Below are 21,792 nucleotides of genomic sequence, written 5' to 3'. Positions count from 1 at the left end.
GAGGGTGGCTGCTTATGGGCATGGAGTTTCTTTTTGGCGGGTTGAAAATATGATTTTAGATGATGGTGATGGTTGTACAACTGTGAACATGCTAAAAACCATTGTGTTGTACACTTTAAAAAAGTGAATTGCATGATATGTCCATTACATCTTAAAAAGCTGTGATTTTTTTAAATGTCAAGGGGTTAAGTCCTAACTCAGTGCTTCACCATGAGTATTATTAAAGGAATGTGTACATGGGAGACTATATTTGAAATTGTTTCAGGTCTGTTTCCTCAGCCTGAGTCTTGCAGCCCAGGGGGCTCCAGCACTGCAGTCATTCCACGCTGGGGGCAAAGGTAAAACCTATTGAGGCAAGTCAACCCCCCCTCCCTCCCCGCTCCAAACATCAGTTAGACTTTTGTTTGAGTTTCCAGCAAACGAGTAGGCTGGAAAGCTATGCTCTGTCTGGAGGGAAGATTTTCTAAATTCCTTTTGTGTGGCAAGAAGCGGGCCTAGGGGAAGCCGATCCTGGTTTCTATGGGGGCCTCCTGGGTAGACAAGAAGAAAAGGATGGCAGGGCTATCCTGCTGGTCTTGGGGAGAGAGGGGCTGAAGAAGGCCGTGAGGATGTGAGATTTCCCAGAACTAGCTACCCAGGGATGGAGTGGGGAGTGCAGGGCTGCTTAGGATCTTCCCTGAGCTCACTGGGCAGGGGCCTTGGGAGCCTGCCCATCTCTAGAAGCCTGCCTCCTGTTCTTAGCCATTTCTAGCCGACTCCCGAGGCAGGGCACCTGGCTTCCCTGGCCTGATGGCACCGTGTAGGAACCCAAAAGCTCCCACATGCCCCGGGGAGGGGATGCAGAGGGCCTGAGAGCACAGTGGCCTGGCAAAGTCCTGGCCAGGATCAAGAGCCTGCTCAGCACACTTCCCAGGGTGAAATGAGATGCCGAGGACTCCCACAGCAGTGCGGAGAAGGAGAAGACAGTATCTTGAAATTTAAACCTTCGTGTTCTTCTCCCATCTTCTCATGAGAGACCTTTTTTTTCTTTAGTCTCCCATTCATGTTGCCTGAGGGAAAAGCAGAATTGCTAAAGCCTGAGGGAAAAAGCTGGAAGCAGCCAGCTGGAAGAGCCAACGCTCCTTTTTTACTAACAAATCAGACAGTTAAGAATGGTGGGGGCGCGGTGGCTCACGCCTGTAATCCCAGCACTTTGGGAGGCCGAGGCGGGTGGATCACGAGGTCAAGAGATCAAGACCATCCTGGTCAACATGGTGAAACCCCATCTCTACTAAAAATACAAGACATTAGCTGGGCATGGTGGCGTGTGCCTGTAATCCCAGCTACTCAGGAGGCTGAGGCAGGAGAATTGCCTGAACCCAGGAGGCGGAGGTTGCGGTGAGCCGAGATCACACCATTGCACTCCAGCCTGGGTAACAAGAGAGAAACTCCATCTCAAAAAAAAAGAATGGTGGGGGAAGGGGATAGGGGCGGTGGCTCAAAGTGCCTATAATCCCGGCACTGTGGGAGGCCAAGGCAGGCGGATCACAAGGTCAGGAATTCGAGACCAGCCTGGCCAACATGGTGAAACCGCATCTCTACTAAAACTACAAAAATTAGCCGGGCATGGTGGTAAGCGCCTGTAATCCTAGCTACTCAGGAGGGTTAGACAGGAGAATTGCTTCAACCCAGGAGGTAGAGGTTGCAATGAACTGACATCACACCATTGCACTCCAGGCTGGGCGACAGAGTGAGACTCAATATTAGAAAGAAAAAAAAAAGAATCAGGGAAGATGAGGGAAGCAGAGTCTAAAGTTAATAAAATAAGTACAGATGAGGAAGACAGGGAGGAAGCACCATGTCACCAGGGAGCTCAGGTGAGGGTCTCCCAACGGGACAGGGGCATCACCATTGCCAGCCCTGGGAGCACTACTCACTGCCTAGGGGAGGAGGGGAAGGAGCCATATGGACCAGCACTGCCTCATTATGGGCAGGACACCCATCACAGCATCCAGTCCTCAGGGACTGCCCAGCAGAGTGGCAGCTGCTTGTGTCTGAAGGCTTTGCTGAGCCCCATCTGAATTGCCCCAGTAGAGAGGCATCCTCCATTTCCAATGACACAGGACACCGAAAAGTTTCCCAGAAAAGAGGATGAGGGGCCTTGACATTCAGCGAGCGGAGGGTTGATGGGCATGGGAGAAAACTCCAGTGCTAGTTCTTGGGCAGGGCTGGACAGCAGTCATCCTGCATTTTGCAATTTGCATTAGATGCCCTGGTGCCCCAGGAGACACCTGATTTCAGGTGCTGCTACACAGACAGGTTCCTGTGAACCTAGTTTTTCTCTCACCGAGGCAGTGTTGCCTCAAGGGCTCATAAGGCCTCATTTTCTGCCTCAGAACCTTCACTATCAAGTTGACCCCTCAGGCTATGGGTACACACAGACCCGAAGTTCAGAGCAACACTGACCTTCAGCCAGTGGGGCTGGAAGCTGGTGGAAAAGCTCCCTCACCCACATTTCTGGGTGACAGCTCTGGAGGGGTTCTGTGGCTTCTTAGCAGGTCCTGGTGGAGTCAAGGCCCTTAGACACCTGGAGGTGGCCTAGACACACCTGGATGCCCACCTGGGCTTCTCCTCTTCCCTGCCTCTCCCTTACCAGCCCCTCACTCCTCCTCTGGGGTCAGCTCTCAAAAGCCCTGGTTTCAGGCTGGGCACAGTGACTCACACCTGTAATCCCAGCACTTTGGAAGGCTGAGGAGGCAGATCACCTAAGGTCAGGAGTTCGAGACCAGCCTGGCCAACATGGTGAAACCCCATGTCTACTAAAAATACAAATATTAGCTGGGCTTGGTGGCAGGTGTCTGGTATCCAGATACTTGGGAGGCTAAGATAGGAGAATCGCTTAAACCTGGGAGGCAGGGTTTGCAGTGAGCTGAGATCGTGCCATTGTACTCCAGCCTGGGCGACAAGAGGGAAACTTCATCCCAAAGAAAAACCAAAAAAAAAAAGCCCTGGTTTCAGGTTCTGCTTTGATGTGACACAAAGTCACACGAAGACTAAGTCACCCTGGTACTGTTAGGAGCTTCTGGTGACGCTGCCCTGCTACTTATGCTGAAAATAGGGAGCAGCTATTTGAGAAGGGGGACTCCAAAAACTTGCTTTCTGATTTGAGCAATTCTGAAGTTCTAATTCTAAAATGTCACAGACAAACCTTAAAGGTCATCTTGATGGAGCCCTTCATTTAACAGATGAGGAGACTGAGACTGGAGAGGCTGGCCAACCAGCACATGGAGCTGACGGCCGAGCTGGCTCTGGAGCCAGCTGCCTGGCTCTTTCCTCCCCAGGGGCCTCTCAAAGCTGCTTGTGGAGGTCACAGAGCTGGTTTAATTTGATCCCATCTGTGGAAATGCCTTGTAAAGTGTGAAGCATCATAAAAATGCTATTTGTCATGATGTGTGCCAGACCTGGGACAGGAACCCAGATCTACTGGCTCCCTGGACAGCAGAAGACTGCATTAGACACAATTGCTTATTTTCGTAGTCTCGTCCTCAGACACTTGCTAACTAAAAGCCCTCTCCCAGCTGCCCTGACTGCCAAGTGCTCCCTGCATGGCCTTCTGCTGAGTGCCCAGGGGTTTGGGGTATCTGCTGTCTTTGTCCATCTTTTATTCATTTATTCAGAAGATTATTTATAAGTCTTCTAAGGTATCCTGGGTAGCTTGCTGGTGCTGGGGATAGAATGGTGACCAAGACAGACACAGTTCCTGGCCTCAGGGAGGTTAGAGTCTATTAGGGGAGAAAGGGAGGCAATGATCTCTCAATTAATGAAGAAGACTGTGCTGGGCGTTATAAGCAGAGTGGAGGATGCAGTGATGGCAAGGAGGACCAAGGGCACCTAACGAATTATGGACGTCCGAGAAGGCAAAACAGAGAAGGCCCCAAGGATGAGGTGTGTTCAAGGTCAAGAGCCAGGAGAGACTGGGAGGAGGCTTGGGGCAGCCCAGGAAGGACCAGTGGCTCTTGAGAGTTGGTCTTCAAAGCTTCTGTTAAAAGCCCTGGGAAGTCATTGGAGGATGTTCTGCAGAGAAATGACATCATCCGATTTTTGTGTTCAAGGGATCATTCTGCCCACAGGGTGGCTGGCGAGCGTGTTGGAAGGAGGCCAGCATGGCTCTAGAGGACTGTGAGGGGACTGCTGAGTAACCTACAGAAGGGCACAGTCTTGGGGACAAGTTTTGGCTTCAAGAAGGGGAAGATGACTTCATGTGAGGTTTAAGGCGGAATCGGCAACATGGGGAGATTGGATGTGGGAGGGGAGGGAGCAGGAATTGTCTCGGTGACCCTGGGGATTCTGACAGAAGCAGCAGGATGCAGACTTGGGTAGAAGAACAAGATTTTGGAGGTGTTGCATTTGAGATGTCTGTGTGGCAGCCACATGGAGATGACAAGGAGGCAGTTAGATGTGTGGGGCTGGGGGCTCAGAACAGAGCTCTGGGCTTCAGACAGGCATCTGGGAATGTCCAGGAATGTTTAAAGCCATGGAAGAGATTAGCCAGCGATCTCAGTGGTGGCAGAGACATGGTTCCTGCCCTCACGGAGCTTGCATTCTAATGGATGGATAGAAGACTTCACTTTCTGGCATGTCAGAGTAGCCAGGCCTCCCACCAGGAGTGAGCTGAATAAAATCCCAAAGCTGTCTGTTGAGGGCAGCCAGGCTGGAGAGGGCAGGGTCCCCGGGGAAAGGGAAGCCTATGGGTAGTAGGAGCGCCACTCCTCCCCTGGAGACATCTGCTGATTCGTGAGCAGCGTGGGGGCCAAGAGGCTAAAGCCAAGCAGAAAGTGTGGATAAGAAGCTGAGAACTTGAGTAGGAGACTTTGGCAATTTCCAAGGGCTGGGAGACAAATCTGGAGCTCAAACTACAAGGCAAGCAGGACCTGGGGGCCAAGATGTCTGGAGAAGAGAAACACGTGGAGATTTGTTTCTAAGGCCCCTTTATCTGGAAGGCATTCACGGATCGTAACCAGCACCCAGCCAGGGAGTGAAGCATGGCTAAGAGACGGGAAGTTGAGCAGAGTTTTTGGCAGTCTCGCGGGGCTTGGAAGACGAAAGTTGGAACTGAAGGCCCACCAAAAAGGAAGGGCCCTAGAAAACAAGCCAGACTTCCAGCGAGAACCTCCGATGGGTTACACACCAGGAGACAGGGTGAGCTGGAAATAGAGCGGCCTTCAAAAAGCCTGACAGCTTCAAACCAGCTCAACCGCAGCCTGGATTACAAATGACCTTCCCTTCTCTAACTGCCTTCCGGAAAGTGATGTAAATCCTCCATGATGAAGGACAGCATCAGTCGGAGCCAAAAAGTATCTCCATCATAGAAACAGCCCCGCAGGTGACCCAGATACTGGAGCTCCCTGACACAGACTTCAAAATAAATGTGATTCACATAGTTAAGAAAATAGATGACAAGATAGAGAATTTCACCAGAGAACTGGAATGTATGCAAAAGTATCCAATGTAAATTATGGTGGAATGGGTAGAATTTGTAAATGGATTTTTTTTTTTTTTTTATAGAGGCAAGAGTTTCACCATGTTGGTCAGGCTGGTCTCGAACTCCTGACCTCATGATTCGCCCACCTCGGCCTCCCAAAGTGCAGAGATTTACAGGCATGAGCCACCAGCTGGAAATAGATAATCTTGAAGAAGGGCTGACATTTTTCCATACAGCAGGGAGGAAGGCATTCCAGGGGGAAGTAGGTGTACCAGGAAGCCCCACGGTGGCAGCCTGAAACAGGATGGATTGTGGGGGTGGGGGTGGGGGATGGAAGGGGCAGCAGCTTTCCATGGAGGAAAATTCAAGAAAGGACAATTGGGACCACATTATGCTGGAACTGCTGGAACTTGAATGTTGGATGATGAAATTAGAATTCTGTTCGCAGACTGAGTGCACAGTAGTTATGTTTGTCTGCTTCTCTGCTTTTAGTTTGTCTCCGGGTCAATTTAGAAAAAGTAAAAAGTGATACAGTTTACGGTTTTTTTTAATTACTCTTTTTTTTCCCCAAACATCAGGAGATACAATAGCAGCATCCATACTTAAAGCATTTTGATCTGCTTCAACATTCCTGAAAAGTTTCATCTTTTGTTTGCTATTTTTTTTCCAAAAGCTATGTGACGAGCCTATATTACCGTTTTGGACTGTAAGATTGAACTTTTAAACAAATTGTGTTATTGAGCAAGACCTTTTTCAGCTGGTTTATTTTGTCCTTCCTTTACTGACCTTGTAAACTACTTAATTGCGAAACGTGGTTTGTCTCAGCGTGCCTCTTAACATTGTATTCTTGAGAACAGGAGATTTTTCCATTGCATGGAGACCAACAGCAACATCTTCCACACACCACGCAGGGCTCCTCTTTCCACTTACTTGGAGACATATGGTTTTCATCAGTCACTTCTCTCTTCTTGGCAGCCACCAAGGCAAGGATTTAAATTTTATTTAGCAAATGGCCCACCCCTCTCACACCAAGCCCCTATTTGCTCTTCTCCCTCTTCCTCTGTCTCTCAGGATCCTGCCTCTATCCCCATTCCCAGAGAGCACCAACCCACCTGCCAGGCGAACCCGATCAATTGAGTTGCTCCCGTCAGCCACTCCTGGCCAGCCGAGCCGGAAGCAGGAAGTCAGCCCAAAGGCCTCTGGGAGTTGGAGCGGACGAGCTGAGTCTGAAGCACCTCTAGAGGAGAAGGTTCCTGAGTTTCAGCTGGTTCGCCCGCAGGAGCTGGTCTTCCCTGCTGCAGGGACAGGGCTGGGGGCGAGGCCGGTGTTGGGCTTGGAGGCTGATGACATTTGGGGTGTTCTTCCTCAGTGCTGATGCAGGGCAGTGGCCAAGCTCCAATCCCTCGCACAGGCTTCCCCACCTCTGCTCCCAGCAGTTCCTACCCTTCCTGGAGTCACTGGGAGGATGACGCCAGCCTTCCACCTTAGTCACTTTCTAGGTTAGCAGTGAAGCTTGGTGAGCCTTAGCCCACCTGACCACCCTTCCTCCTGAGGCTAGCTGAGCTGCATTCTGTGTAGACAGCCAGAGGTACCTGAGTCCCGGAGAAATCACTGGAAAGTAGGTGGTAAGAGACCCCTGTTTTCCAGTATCCTCACCTACCACGTTAATTGCAAAAATATTCATTTCTACCTCCATCCCCACAGTCTTCCCTTGTCTGGCACCCTCCTCTCCCGCCCAGACCACTGCGCCAGCCCCTGCATGGCCCTGATTCCCCTCTGGCCTCCCTTTAGTCCATTCTGCATGAAGGCAGCACAATCTTTTAAACACAGATCAGATCATGTCAGGCCTCCCACAAAAACCTTCTCTGTGGCGCTCCATTGCACTTACAACAAAACACCAGTACCTTGCGATAGCCTGTGCGCCCCTGCCTGTCTGTCTCTCCAGCCCCATCCTGAGTGACTCTCTCCCACTCACCCCAGCCACACTAACCTCCCTCCATTCCTCAGGGCACCAGCATCCTGGACACCCCAGGCCAAGAGCTGGTAGCAGCCTTCATCCCTCCAGCTGGGGCAGCACTCACAGGTCGCCTGGCTCCAGGCGCCACAGTGAACTCCTGCCAGAGGTAAGATTAGCCCTTCCCAGGAGCTCTCTGGGCCTTATCAAGCCCCTCCTTTTTCAGATGAGAGACAGAGGCCCAAATAGGGGCGAAAGGTTGCCCAGCACTTGGAGTGAGCTGAGAGCAGAACTGGCCGGTGTCTCGCCTCCCGGAGCAGGGCTCCTTTTTCTTCCTCAGGCTGCCTGCTCAGAAACCACAGGGCAGCCCAAGGAACAGGCTGCAGTTTGTGCAACGCTTGAGAGACTGAATTTCAGTCTGATTGCTTCCATCCTGGGCCTAGGACACAGTGCAGCTCTGGATGAGGCAGGCGAACGTGTCTGGAGTGCTGCTTATGAGCCTGGGGCTCTGCTCAGTGTCGGGGACTTGCCAGGGCTAGGGACCCTGGGTCTGAATCACACACTAGGAGACCCTCAACCACACGGAGGCAGAGTGACATGGGAGACTGACCCCAGACAAGCAGCAGGGCCCTAAGGTCTTCCTGGAGGAGGGGAAAGAGGGCCTTCTTATGGCTCAGGGTGCCCCATGGCTGATACTCCAGCTTGGGAGGCAGTGAGAACGGGGACATAAGGACTTAGGCTATTTTGAGAATTCTCGTGTATTGGGGAAGTAGGGTGTGGCTAGGGAGATGCTGACAAGTGCAGGATGGAGCCAGGTGGGGTAAGATTTATCCAACAAGGCAGGTGGGGCCCATGGAAGCATCTCTAGGCTATAGTTAAACTTGAGCAACAGAAAAGAAAAAGCTGCTATTTAAACAACCAGCAAAATTATTCTAGCTTCTTCTGCCTCCTAAGGGGGTGGTATAATTCATATCAAAAAGATGATGCATTTTTACATGCCTGTAGAGGCTGCTAGGGGAAGGAGTTATGACGGATAATTTGGTAGTGTTAAAGGAAAAAGTAATTTCAAAGCTGGTCCTTAGTGGGTTTCTGAGCAGACAGAGATGGGCCCAGATGCAGTCTGGGGTGGGGGATGGGGGCTGACTACTCCACAAGAGAAAGGAAAAGGATGTGATGGGAGTCTGGCTGTGTGTGTGTGTGTGTGAGAGAGAGAGAGAATAAGTCTGGTGGAAGCTGGGCCTCAAGGAGGCAACATGGCTCTTGGGAGTGGGGAGGTGGGTAGAGGACATGGCCAAAAGAATATCAACCTTAAGGTTTTCTGTGCTAAAATGCACGTAGCTCTCCCAATTGCACACAGAAAAAAACATGTTTCATATGCCTTATGCTAGAGCTTCTTGGAGGAAATCAAGGAAAAGAATCTATGTTTTACATTTGTCTTTATAGAAGGCAGAAATGATAGCAGCCTCAGGAGGGAGGGAGGGAGGGAAGGAAGGAAGGAAGGAGGGAGGGAGGGAGGGAGGGAGGGAGGGAGGACTGGACTTCAGTAGAAACAGAATATCAGAGTAAAAGGGGTTTGCAAACAAGTCCCCAGAGTTATTGCAGGAAATCTTGGGTTTTTCTCTATCGTGGGTTGAGGGTTTCATCTACTTTCTCTTGGATAAAAAGCAAGGTGGCTACATAAGGCCACAGGACGTGGAAACATCCAAATGGCAGACACCTGGGTTTTATTTTTGTGTGTAGCTTACTAAGTGATCAGCAAGAAGAGCAGAACTTGGGGAAGTTCAGGGCAGTCGCTAAGGGGCAGGAGGAGATTCATCACCTTCAAGTCTAAATCCAGGTCTGTTCTGTCAAAGGCAGGTCCTCAGGTCACCTAGGCTTGCCCTTTCCTGCGTCACACACCTGTGTGCACCCACCCCCATGTCCCCTTCACCCTGGCCCCCCACAAACCACCTCAGCTCAGAAAAGTACAGGTCTGACTCATGTCTCCCCTGACCCCTCCATTTTGCTGTTTCTTAAAGCAGAAAAAGTGGCTTTGAAGCCATTTGTAAATTATGGATCAGCTCATTAGTAGCCAGTTAAGATGACTGAGTGGTTTCCTCAGTATTTCAGGGCAGCCCTGGCATCCTTCTGGCTGTAGATGAGAACACATTTCTTTCCCTACCACTTAGAAACTGAGGTCACTCAAGGGGCTGACCCCAGAACTCCCCATATTCAAGTCAAGTTGCTTGTTCTTTTTCTTCTTGTTTTTTAAAACGGAGATGGGGTCTCACTATATTGCCTAGGCTGGTCTTAAACTCCTGGCCTCAAGCAATCTTCCTGCCTCAGCCTCCAAAAGTGCTGGGATTACAGGTGTGAGCCATCATACCTGGCCTGCTTTTTTCTTTATAGAAGCATAGCTACTTCTTGGGAGGGGGACGAGGGAGAAAAGACTACACATTGGGTACAGTGTACACTGCTCAGGTGATAGGTACACTGAAACCTCAGAAATCACCACTAAAGAACTTACCCTTGTAACCCCAAACCAATCGTACCCCAAAAACTATAGAAATAGAAATAAAATTTGGCTGGATGCAGTGGCTCACGCCTGTAATCCCAACACTTTGGGAGGCTGAGGCGGGTGGATCATGAGGTCAGAAGTTCAAGACCAGCCTGGCCAATATGGTGAAACCCCTTCTCTACTAAAACTACAAAAATTAGCTTGGCGTGGTGGTGGGTGCCTTTCGTCCCAGGTGCTTGGCAGACTGAGGCAGGAGAATTGCTTGAACCCAGGAGGTAGAGGTTGCAGTGAGTCGAGATTGCACCACTGCACTCCAGCCTGGGCAACAGAGTGAGACTCTCTCAAAATAATAATAATAACAATAATAATAAATAATATATTATTTTTTTAAAAAAGGTGTAGCTACTTCAAGTCCTGGATGGCCCTGACCAGGGTGCCCTCAAAAGGCCTTACAACACCTAAGCCACAGGGATCAACTTTATATCTCAATTTCTTCAGGGAAGAATCCATCGTATGCTTTACTGTAATACAACCCTTAGAAAGCAGAGTTCCTCAGAGAACTAGTGTGGCATCTCCCTCTAGAGGAGGATGACCAGGAAGGAGGGGATCTAGAAACCATCTCAGAAGTAAAATGAATTTGGGATATTGAGTCTAGGGAAGAGCCAGTTGTGAAGAACATGCAATTATTAGTGAGGACTCTCACTGCTAAGTGAGAAAAATCCAACCAAGTAAGTTAAGCAAGAAAAAAAATGTATTGGCTTATGTAAAAGGGCAGGTCAAGTAAGCTTCAGGAACGGTTCTAATAGCTCAACAAGATCCTCAGGGTTCTCTCAGTCTCTCTCTCCTTCACCTGACTCTACTTGGCATTATCTATGTCTGGATCTTGTGCCTCAAACTATATCTCTGGGCTCTGTCTCATGCCATCTATCAAATATTTTCTCTCCACATGGTAGGAAGCCTTCTTGGTCATCAGTAGCACTAGATTCTTATCCTATCAGCTTATAGACCCCACCAGAATGAATTGGTTTCTCCTTGAAGCTCTATTGGGAAAGTCCTAGGCCCAAACTTGAATCACAGCCCTGTCCCTGAAGCCGTACCCATTGCCCAATAAGGTATTCCTGTTGGCCTGGCCTAGGTCATAAGCACACTCTCTGGTTTTGAAAAGACTGGGGTCAGCTCTGTCCAAATCACATGAAAAAGGTTTCCCACAGGAAAGAGGGGTTCCGTTACTGCAGCAGGGGTGGAAGAGGTGCTGGACAGATGAAAACAGCCGGCATCTGCTGTGGCTGTCTATAAAGTCATGAGGAAGCCTGGGGCATTTCTCTGTAATGCAGGTTTGAGCACATCACCATCTTGCTTAATATCCTTCAGTGGCCTACAGGGTAAGGTCAGCTTCCTTCAAATGGTGTGCAAAGCCCTCCAGGCTCTGGCCCTGGTGCCCTGCTCAGCATCGCCTCCAACCACTCTCTGCCCACTGCCCCCTCCCCCCGGTCCCTGACACCATCCCACCCAGAGCCAGTCAGGCTTCACTCCGTCCTCCCATGTGCCAGACTTTCTCCTAATTCTACAGCACAGCCAAAGACAAATTAACAAAAGTTTCCTAAAATCTTAGGGAGAAAAGGGAAGTACACGCCCAAGTGTAACCTATAACTATTCTTAGAAGTGGCTCTGCTGAGAGCACATGGCCCAGAGCTAACTTAAGCCATGGCCAAATGCAGTGGTTCATCCCTGTAATCTTAGCACTTTGGGAGGCTGAGGCAGGCAGATCACTTGAGGTCAGGAGTTTGAGACCAGCCTGGGCAACATGGCAAAATCTCATCTCTACTAAAAATACAAAAATTAGCTGGGCGTGGTGGTGCACAATCCCAGCTATTTGGGAGGATAAGGCAGAGAATCACTTGAACTCTGGAGGTGGAGGTTACAGTGAGCCAAGATTGCACCACTGCACTCCAGCCTGGGTGACAGAGCGAGACTCCATCTCAGAAAAAAAAAACACAAACCCTCAAAGTCCTTCATAGGCAACCTCCCTACCTCACCCACCAGCTGCCTGGAGCTGGAAGGATGAATCTTCTTCCACCACTGGGCCTATACCAGCTATCCCCCTCCTTGGAGTCCAGGTCTAAGCAACTCTTCCAACCTCCCCAGCCCCAGGAAGTGTTTTTTTCCTCTCACTCACATCTAAGATCTGCTTCCCATGTCCCCTTGCCTACCCCAGAATTAGCCTCTTCCTTGCATTACTGATAATAAGGGCATATATATCTATAATACTGGCTAGGATATTTCCCCAAAGCTGGGTTGGGCAGCATAAACTAGCACCTCAGTGGGGCACAAACTCCCAGGTCCAGGCTGGGCTCTGCAGGGCCCCATCAGGCTCACTTGCACAGCTGTTTCTCCAGCCTAAGCTGAAGAAGTGATCCCTTCTCTCCCACATTCTTCTCCACTGCAGCTCCTTATCTTGTGCAAACAACTGACCCCGGAGTAACACACACAACTTTGTAAGAACACACCAATTTCAGGCATAAAACAGTCTCATTCCAAATTAGGAGATGGTGGTGCTCTAAATAAAACAATCCTCAGAGACATCATTCAGCAAATTCATTACATGTATATTACTAAAGGGTATTAACATCTCAAACTAAGTAATCCCGGTTAGGGGCCTGTCCGTGCTTTCTCATACTCCCCAAGAATGATAGGTAGACACTGGCTGCTTTATATTAGCATAGCTCCAAGGGTCAACTCTAGTGGTACATTCCAAAACAAAAAAACATCTGCCACAAAGCAAATTCTAGTCTCCATCTGAAAAGGTAGACATGGTTTGTATTCCTAAAATGTCATTTTTTTCTCAGTTAAAAACAAAACAAAACAAACTTCAATTTACTATAGAGTAACTTTTTAATTCCAGGACAAAGGACAACAAGGAGAGACAGACGGTGAAGGCTGACTTCAAGATTTTGTTATAGAAGACATATTAAGACATCCAGTCAAAACTAAAATTTAATCAGACATGGGAGTTTCCCAAATCTGTTCCACACAGTTAAAGGTTATATAATTGTAGCATTTTATAACATTGTATATAAAACTTCAGTTTAAAAGATAACTAAGATCAAAAGCAAGAAAAAGAAAATTTCCAGGTACCAGAAATGAAGCAGAAACCTGTAACCACAGAGGGCAGAAAGGAGAAACCCCAAAAAGAGTAGAAGAATAGTGAAATAATCCCATAAGAAGGCCTCAATAACTCAAGGCACTTACAGAATTCCTGTGAAAAATAACACTTATTGAAGATGAGCTTACACACAAAAATTATACAATAGATGGGAAAGTTCAGTGCCAAGATAAATATTCTACTGACTTAACAAATGGAATAACACATCAGAGGAACTAGAGACTAAAAAGTGATCTGAAAGGGCCTTACGTTTGATTAAGAAGTGAAACAGATAAAGGAGGTTCCCATACAACAAGAGTAGAAAATTATAAAATAAGAACAAGAGGATTTGCAAATTCTAGCTATAATTATGCATTTGTCTATTTTTCCTTGCAGTTCTATCTCATTTTGCTTCATGTATTTTGAGTCAGCTTTCTTATTAGGTGCATGTACATTTCAGACTACTATGGCTTATTGATAAATAGATCCTGTTGTTACTATGAAATAATCTTCTTTATCTTTGGAAATATTTTTTACTCTGAAATTTGCTTTGTATGATAGTAATATAGCCACTCCAGCTTTCTTTTTATTAATATTTTCAGGCTATATGTTTATGACATTTTTCTTTTTTGACCTATTTATGACTATATTTAAAGTGCATTTTTTGTAGGCAGTATATAGTTGGATCATGATTTTTTTAAAAAACACAACCTGACAATCTATGCCTTTTAATTGGGGTGTTTAGATCATTTACATTTAATGTGATTGTTGATATGGTTGAGTTTAAATCTCCCATATTTCTATTTGTATTCTAGTTATTCCATTTATTCCTTGTTCTTTGTTCTCTCTTTTTGAGTTACTTAATATGTTTCATGATTCCATTTATCATAGGTTTACTTTATTCATTGGATATTACATGATATTCATTTTATCATAGATCTACCTTATTCTTTTAACCTCTGTTTAGTATTCCACAGTATGGATGTACCATAGCTTATTTATCAATAGAAACTTAAATATTTTTTCAAATTTGTATTGTTACAAGAAATATCGTAATTAATATCTTTATTCATGCCTCTTTGTTTTTGTTTGTTTGTTTTGTTTTTTGAGATAAGGTCTTACTGTCACCCAGGCTGTGGTGCAATCTCTGCTCACTACAACCTTCACCTCTTGGGCTCAAGTGACCCTCCCACCTCAGCCACCTGAGTAGCTGGACTACAAGTGTGTGCCACCATGCCCAGCTCTTTTTGTATTTTCTGTAAAAACAGGATTTTGCCATGTTGCCGAGACTGGTCTCAAACTCCTGGCCTCAAGCAGTCCTCATGCCTTGGCCTCTTAAAGTGCTGGGATCACAGGCATGAGTCACCATGCCCAGCCATGCCTCTTTGAGCCTCTCTAAGTATTTCTGTAGGGTCAAGTCTCAAAAGTGAAACTTCTGGGTAGAAAGATATGCATATATTCATTTGGATGGAGACTGCTAAGTTCACCTCAAAAAAAGCTATATCTGTTTCTCTCACTAATAGCATTTTCCTACATTCTTGCCAACCTTAAATAGAATCTCCCCAAAATTTACATGTTGAAGTCCTTGTCCCCAGCATCTCATAATATAACTATATTTGAAGATAGGGCCTTTATTTCTATTTCTATTTATTTTTATTTTTATTTTCGAGACAGAGTTTTGCTCTTGTTGCCCAGGTTGGAGTGCAATGGCACGATCTCGGCTCACTGCAATCTCTGCCTTGCGGGTTCAAGCTATTCTCCTGCCTCAGCCTCTCGAGTAGCTGGGATTACAGGCATGCGCCACCATGCCCAGCTAATTTTCATGTTTTTAGTAGTGACGGGGTTTCACCATGTTGGTCAGGCTGGTCTTGAACTCCTGACCTCAGATGATCCATCTGCCTCAGCCTCCCAAAGTTATGGGATTACAAGTGTGAGCCACCACTCCCAGCCAAGATAGGGCCTTTAAATAAGTAATTAATGTAAAATGAGTCATATGGGTAGGCTCTAATGCAATATGACTAGTGTTACAAGAAGTTAGGACACAGACTTGAGCACACACAGAGGAAAGGCACAGTGAGAAGACAGCCATTTGCACGCCAAAGACAGAGAGCTCAGAAAAAACCAAACCTGCCAATATCTTGATCTTGGGCTTGCAGTCTCCAGAGCTATGAGAAAATAAATTCCTATTGTTTAAGCCACCTAATCTGTGGGATTTTATGGAATCAAACTAATACACCTGTCCACATATATTGCCCATTTTTCTTCTGGACTATCTTATTACTTTATAAGAGTTTTTTATATGTTAACAATAGAAACTTTTGTCTAGGGCAATTATATAAGCTATTGTCCAAAGTGATACACTTTGAGAGTGACAAATCCTAAACCAGATGGAACACCAGGACAACAAATATAAACTAGAAGTGTTCTGGGAAAACTAGAATGTGTAGTTATCTTATTGTCTGTTGTATTTGCTGCTCAACTTTTCTCCAAGTATATTGTTTTAAAACATTTTAATAGACATATTTTTAGAACAGTATAAAGCTTACAGAAATATTAAGCAGAAAATACAGAGTTCTCATATATGCCCTGCACCCTCCCCAACCCCATGCATGCGCACACTCCTGTTATTATCACCTTGCATCAGTGTGGTATTTGTTACCATTGATTAACAAGTACCAATATATTATTATTTACTAAAGTCTGTAGTTTACGTTAACTTTCATTCTCTGTGTTGTACAATTTTATGGGTGATGACAAATACATAGTACCCTATATCTACCATAACAGTATTATACAGAATAGTTCATCACCTTAAAAATGGTTTGTACTCTATCTATTCGTTCCTCCCACTCTCCCCTGTATCTCTAGAGGCTACTGATCTTTTTACTGTCTCTATAGTTTGCCCCTTCCAGAGTATCATATCATTGGAATCAAACAGCATGTACCCTTTTCAGACTGGCTTTTTTCACTTAGCAATCCACGTTTAAAGTTCTCCTATGCTTTTTCGTGGCTTAATAGCTCCTTTATTTTTAATGATGAATAATATTTCGTTGCAGTGATGTGCCACAGTTTGTTTATCCATTTATCTATTGAAGAATAATATCTTGGTTGTTTCCGATTACTGGCAATTACAAACAAAGCTGCTATAAACATTCATGTGCAGGTTTTTTCATGGGCAAAGTTTTTAACTCATTATGGTAAACACCTAGGAGCACAATTGCTGGACTTTATGGTAAGCCTATGTTTACCTTTGTAACAAATTGCTAAACTATCTTTCAAAGTGGCCCCACCAATACAAAACATTAGTCATGCGTGGTGGTGCCCACCTATAGTCCCGGGTACTAGGGAGGCTGAGCTAGTACTTTGCTTGAACCTGGGGGGTGGAGGTTGCAGTGAGCTGAGATCATGCCACTGCACTCCTGCCTAAGTAACAGAGTAAGACTATCTCAGAAAAAAAACTAAAACTAAGTGGCCGTATCATTTGCATTCTCACTGACAATAAATGAGAGTTCCTGTTACTCCATGTCCTAACCAGCATTTGGTGGTGTCAGTGTTTTGGATTTGAGCCATCTTGGGTGTATAGTGACATCTGATTGTTGTTTTAGTTTGCAAGTGTCTAGTGGCATATGACATTGGACATATTTTCATATGCTTATTTGCCACCTGGGTATCTTCTTTATTTAGGTGCTTATTCAGAACTTTTAAAATTAGGTTTTAAGTCCTTTTTGTATTTTGGATGCAAGTCTTTTATCAGATATGTGTTTGGCAATGATTTTCTCCCAGTCTGTGGTTTGTCCTTCATTCTCTTAACAGTGTCCTTCACAGAACAGAAATTTTTAATTTTAATGAAGTACAACTTAGCAATTTCTTATTTCATGAATCATGTTTTTTGTGTTATATCTAAAACATCATCACCAAACCCAAGGTCACCTAGATTTTCTCCCATATTATCTTCTAAAAACTTTGTGGTTCTGAATTTTACTTAGGTCTATGATCCATTTTAAAGTAATTTTTGTGAAGTGTATAAGGTCTGTGTCTAGATTCATTGATTTTGCATTTGTGCCCAATTGTTCCAGCACTATTTGTTGTAAAGACTTTTCTTCATTAAATTACCTTTGCTCCTTTGTCAAAGACTAATTGGCTATATTTGTGTTAGTCTATTTCTAGGCTCTTTATTCTATTCCATTGATTGATATGCCTATTCTTCCGCCAGTGCCATACTGTCTTGATCACCGTAGCTTTACAGTATCTTAAAGTCAGGTAGGGTCAGTCCTCTGACATTGCCCTCTTTTAGTATTGTGTTGGATATTCTGGGTCTTTTGCCTCGCCATATAAATTTTTAAATCAAGTTGTTGAAATCCACAAAATAACTCGTTGGGGTTTTTATTGAAATTGTGTTAGATTTATAGGTCAAGTTGGGAGGAACTAACATCTTAACAATATTGAGTCTTCCTATTGATGAACATGAAATATTTATCCATTTATTTACCAGAGTTTTCTTTCCTCAGAGTTTTGTAGTTTTCTTTGTATAGATCCTGTATATATTTTGTTAGATTTATGCCTAAGTCAGCCTGTCTTACTTAATTCCCTTCCCTCCCTCCCTCTCCTCTTTCCTTCATTCCTTCTCTTTCTTTTCTTCTATCTTTCCTTCTTTCTGGTTCTAATGTAAACGGCATTGTGATTTTAATGTCAAATTCCAGTTGTTAATTGCTGGTATATAAGAAAGCAATTGACTTTTTTTTTTTTTTTTCCAGCCAAGCAGCAGCTTTATTAGTGGCACTGGGTTCTCCCCATACCTTACAGTGTGCTTGGAAGCATTTCCGAGGGTTTCCATGGAATGCCTCCCGGCACTCAGGACAACACTGTAGCATCAACACTGGGATGATATAAATAAAGCTTTGGTGTGTAGGTTTGCAGGAGAGAGTATAGATTAACACTGTGATACGAAAACTTCAGACACCAGCTCTCAGTGTGAATTGGGTTTCTGGCCAAGGGGGTAACTTCTAAGTGACTGGACACTGGGCCTGTTGCCATGGCTACTTGGGGCCCCATCAGGGGGGAAGAGGGTATCTAGGGCTGGGGCCTGCATGGCCCTATCGCTTCACCTTCATCTGCAGGTACTGCCCTTTGCCTTCCTCAAAGCGCTTCTTCTTGTCCTCGGTCTCGGGCACAAGCTGGGGCATGGGCAGCGACCTGCCCTCCTGGCTCAGCGACACGTAGGTGAAGAAGGCACTGGCGGCCTGGTAGCACTTCTGAGAGCTGTCCACAACAGGGTCGGCATCCACCAAGGCCTCAATCTCTCCATGGACTTATTGCTCGTGAAGGTCATTCGTCCTGAGATGGTGATGACCGAAGCCTTTTCTGATCTTGTTGTGAAAATTAGTGGCGTCCCTGGAAGCTGTGACGATGCTGGTCTTGCAGTGACGTGCAGCCACGATCCCGGCGACCTCGTCCATGAGCTTCATGGTCACACCTCCATGCACAAGGCCGTGTAGGGTACAGTCTGAAGGCCACACCAGGTGAATCAAGCTGGACTGGCTGTAGCTGATAGTGTTTGGCTCTGGGTTGAGGGCTGGCTGGATGATGTCCCCGTTCCTCCACTTGGTCTCCACGTGCTCCAGCTTCTGAGCTTCATAAGGCTTCCGGCCCTCCTCCTCCTGCTCCTGCCGGGAATACACAACAGGAGGCACCTCGAGGACCTTGTCCACATTCTTCAGCGACAGGGGCACATACCAGAGGGTGGCCTTATTGGTCAACTTTTTGGCACCTGTGAGGATGTTTTCAGACAACACGTTGACCTGCACCTCCACCGAGTGCTTATAGGTGGTATAGGTGATCTCCGCGCTGACATGGGCCACCTCCTGGCTGCACATGGGCGACAGGAAGTTGGTGCACTCAACCCAAGCCAGCACAGCTACACAGTGCTCCCCGTTCTGGCTGTTGCAATGCCAGGTGCTGATGATGGCACCCGCCTCCTCAATCATCTTCAGGATGGTTCCCCATGGACATTGCCGACCATGTTGGCATCATCTGGCCGCATGACCCTGCAGATCTGGATGGTGGATGGCGTCTTGACATCTCGGCCCGACATGCTGGCAGCTGTACTGGCAGCGGCAGGCAGGTGGCTGCAGGAGGGCACAGGTGTCTGGCAGGCCCGGAGCAGAGCAATCGACTTTTATATATTAATTAACCTTGTATGCTGCCCCTTGCACTTATGTATTAGTTCTGGGAGTTTTTTTGTCTATTCTTTGAAATTTTCTACATAGATAATCACATTATTCACAAGCAAAACTATTTTCTTCCTTTCCATTCTGTATACCTTTTTTTTCTTTTCTTGTCCTATCACATTAGCTATGTCTTTCAGGACAATGTTGAATAGGACTGGAGAAAGGCAACATTCTTGTCTTGTTTCCAATCTTAGGGAGAAAGCATTTAGTTTCTCATCACTAAGTATGATAGTACCAAGTGCTTTCTTACAATGTGGAAAGCAATAAAAACTAATTTAAAATATGTCTATATTTCCTAGATTTTGTGCCTTTCTTAAAAAGACCTTCCCTACTCCAGGGTTATAGAAGTACATCCCTATATTTTCTTGCTTTTAATAGTTGTATAGGTTTGCTTTTTACCTATGCTTCTTTAATCCATCTGAAAATTATTTTGTATGTGGTGTGAGATAGGGGTCTGTGGCAGATAGATACTCTATGGTGGCTGACTCGAAATTCATATCAGTGCCCTTCTGGTATGTCTTCCTGTATTGCAAAAATTCCCCTCATGCCCTAGAATTCCAGATGTAATGAAGAATCCCCTGGTTAGATGTCTTCAGGGTCCATCACAGCTCCAAGCCAATGACTGAGCACAGAGAGGAAATTAGGGCATAGCCAGTTCTTCCCACCATGAGACTTCTTTACGGGCAATCTGGGGTAGCCAAGACTTTCCTCAGAGCTTCACCAGAGTCTGAGGCCTTTTCTGGCCATTGCTTCTTCCTTCTCTCTTTCCTTTCACAGGTGCCATAACTGTGTCACAGTCAGAAGACTTTCCCTGCTATTTCTGCTCCCTCTCCCTTTTACCTTACATGGACAGTACCACAACACATCTCTTACCCTCTTAAACTCCATCTTGATGTCTGCATCCTGGGGACCTAAGCAGATACAACTGACATGAAGCTTCAAGTTATTTGGAGAAATAGCTAGCACCACCTCCATTTTATTAGCACAGATCCTGGTAGAAGTGGTGTGGTCTCAGAACAGCATCCATGGCAAAAACTTCCTACTATCTGGCAGCTTCCAGACTGTAGCACACATCATCTCCATCAGTGGCTCAGTTCTGCAATGTGACTTTGGAAATGTGTCTGGTATGCTCAACTAAAGTCTTTTTCTTCAATGCCTCCTACAACCCTGACTGTTATATGTACCTTCCATAAATTCCTTTCTGATTAAAATATTTAGAATAAATTCTCTTTGCAGGAAGCAAAGTCATCACCAATATTTTATCTAAGTTAATTTTTTCCCAGTGGGAAATCTGTTGTCCCCAAATCATTGCCCCCAAACCATTTTTGAATAGCCAGTCCTTTTGTACTGGTTTAAAAATGCCCCTTTAGCATACACTACATTTCCATGGATCTGTTTCTTTACTGTCCCATTGATTGAATTACACCACCATCACTCTGCACTAATCACTTCACAGTAAATATTTGTATGTGAAAGGGCTGTTTCTTCTTCACTGTTCTTGCTGTGTCAAAATTTGTTTGACTATTCTTGTACATTTTTTCTTCTAAGATGACTTTTAGAATTAGCTTGTAAAGTTACATTTTTAGAACTCTTGTTAAGTTTTTATTGGGACTTCACTGAATTTATAGATTAATTTTGGGAAAATTTACGTTTTTACAATATTGGATCTTCACCAAGGTCCGTTTGTATTGGGGGCTGGCTAAATGGCTTAGGAATAGGCCTGAAGCTTGAAGGCACACAGATTGAAGAGCAGGCAATTCCAATGCCATCAGATTATTGCCTCAGTACCCAATGCAGAGGTTGCAGAGAGAGCCTCCAGGATGCCCTGGGAGAGTCCAGAAAGTATTCACAGGCATAAAGGCAGCATCTGAGCTGAGACATGAAGGATGACTAAGATTTTTCTATCCCAGGAAGGGACAGCATGAGCCAAGGTACCCTGGTATGAGACGACCTGGAGTGTTTGGGAAATCACAGGTTGTTCTGGATCACTCAAGCAGGCAGTGGCAAGGGGGTTGGGAGAGGTGGCACCAAAACAGTGACTGATTTGACCAGAGGGTTTATCATCTGACGGCCAATGTGTGTGCTAGGCACGATCCTAAGCATTAGCTTATTGAACATGTACAACACCCCAGTTACAAAGCTACTGTCATGATCTCCATGTTACTGTGAGACAATATAGTTAGAGAAGTCAGCTGGTCGCAGTGGCTCATGTTATAGTCCCAGCACTTTGGGGGGCCAAGGCAGGAGGATCACTTGAGCCCAGGTGCTTGAGACCAGCCTGGGGGAACATAATGAGACCCCTCTATAAAGAATTTTTTTTAATTAGCTGGGAGTGGTGGTACACATCTGTAGTCCCAGCTACTTGGGAGGCTGAGGTGAGAGGATCACTTGAGCCCAGGAGAAAGAGAGAGACAGAGAGAGAAGTTAAGTGACCATCTGAAAGCCATGTGGCTAGAAAGTAATGGAAGTAAGACCGAAGCCCAGGGAGATGGTCCCCAGGGGCCATCCATC

The 21,792-nt window shown here is 45.9% G+C and overlaps 1 pseudogene; it reads right to left on the bottom strand.

Annotated features, from left to right (window-relative positions):
• Positions 1 to 17,810: 17,810 nt before the first annotated feature.
• On the bottom strand, positions 17,811 to 19,454 carry LOC100408336 (putative cytosolic acyl coenzyme A thioester hydrolase-like pseudogene; annotated as a pseudogene).
• Positions 19,455 to 21,792: the final 2,338 nt, after the last annotated feature.

The sequence above is a fragment of the Callithrix jacchus genome, chromosome 14 (genome assembly GCF_049354715.1).
Source record: "Callithrix jacchus isolate 240 chromosome 14, calJac240_pri, whole genome shotgun sequence".
Classification (NCBI taxonomy): Eukaryota; Metazoa; Chordata; class Mammalia; order Primates; family Cebidae; genus Callithrix; species Callithrix jacchus.
The sequence above is the reverse complement of the archived record's forward strand: the minus strand, read 5'-3'. Positions and strand labels throughout refer to the sequence as shown.